The sequence below is a fragment of the Ictalurus furcatus genome, chromosome 3, assembly GCF_023375685.1.
Source record: "Ictalurus furcatus strain D&B chromosome 3, Billie_1.0, whole genome shotgun sequence".
Classification (NCBI taxonomy): Eukaryota; Metazoa; Chordata; class Actinopteri; order Siluriformes; family Ictaluridae; genus Ictalurus; species Ictalurus furcatus.
In genome coordinates this window covers 30,688,681-30,688,921 of record NC_071257.1, presented here as the reverse complement: position 1 = coordinate 30,688,921, position 241 = coordinate 30,688,681, and positions in this window count along the sequence as shown.

Sequence of the window (241 nt, the reverse complement as noted above, 5' to 3'; positions counted from 1 at the left end):
TCTGGAGAGATTCTGTATGGAGGAACGGTCTCAGATCCCTTGCCATGTATTCTCCAACCTCATCAGGCATTATAGGAGAAGACTCAGAGCTGTTATCTTGGCAAAGGGAGGTAGCAAAAAGTATTGACAAAAAGGGTGCCATAATTGTTGCACACCTATATTTAACAAAGATATGTATTGATAAACCTGTGTTTTGTTTGCAATTGTTTGATATCCATGAGAGCAGAATAGTTTTGTGATT